The 670-nt window shown below is 43.0% G+C and overlaps 1 protein-coding gene across 1 annotated transcript in view; it reads left to right on the top strand.

The window, feature by feature from the left end:
- The window catches only part of MED13L (mediator complex subunit 13L), a 314,961-nt gene that overhangs the window by 29,415 nt on the left and 284,876 nt on the right, over positions 1–670 (top strand). The gene's annotated exons all lie outside the window — the stretch shown is intronic.

Here is a 670-nt window from a genome sequence, read left to right as displayed (position 1 = left end):
GTGGGATTATGGGAAATAATTATTTCTGGTATGATTTGGTTTGTTTTCTGTTTGTATTATTTACTTTTATGACCAAAGGAAGCCAGGTGGCATGAGGCGACGGCCTAAATGACGCCAGAGCTAGCTTGTGTTAGGAATATTCATTGACAACTAGATGGGCATTAAAGTAAAGGAAAAGTTAGTGAATCCCAGACAGCTTTAGTTGGGATATTATTAGTTTGTAATCTTTTTTTTTTTTTTGAAGTGAAGCCTTTTGTCTTGGATGTGCTGCGGAAAGGTGACACTTTTTACTTAAATGCTTTCATTGTAGTGATTGATGGTTTTAGTGCTTTAAATTGGTTCTAGTTATGTTGGTAGGAGATAGGGTTATTTTTCCACCCAGTGGCACTTGTTCTTTGCAAAGTAAGTGACTTGGTGTGGGAGGAGATGAATGAGTAAGAATTGAATGGGAGGGAAACATGGCCTGTTGGCGTCAGCCTTATGAATCAGTTTTACCATCAGTTCTGAACACATAGTTTATAACTACTTACCTGGTGGGGGGGAAGCAGAGAAAAGCCATGGGACCAGGACCCAGTGAGGAAGCAGCAGCAGGCATCCAGGTAAGGGGAGGGACCCAGGCCCTACCCTACCCCCCAAGCGACAGGAAAGGTGGGGGAGGAAGGGGTGGTTT

Source organism: Orycteropus afer, unplaced genomic scaffold, assembly GCF_000298275.1.
Source record: "Orycteropus afer afer isolate SDZICR_OR568_19922 unplaced genomic scaffold, OryAfe1.0 scaffold00048, whole genome shotgun sequence".
In the NCBI taxonomy this organism is placed as follows: Eukaryota; Metazoa; Chordata; class Mammalia; order Tubulidentata; family Orycteropodidae; genus Orycteropus; species Orycteropus afer.
The sequence above is the reverse complement of the archived record's forward strand: the minus strand, read 5'-3'. Positions and strand labels throughout refer to the sequence as shown.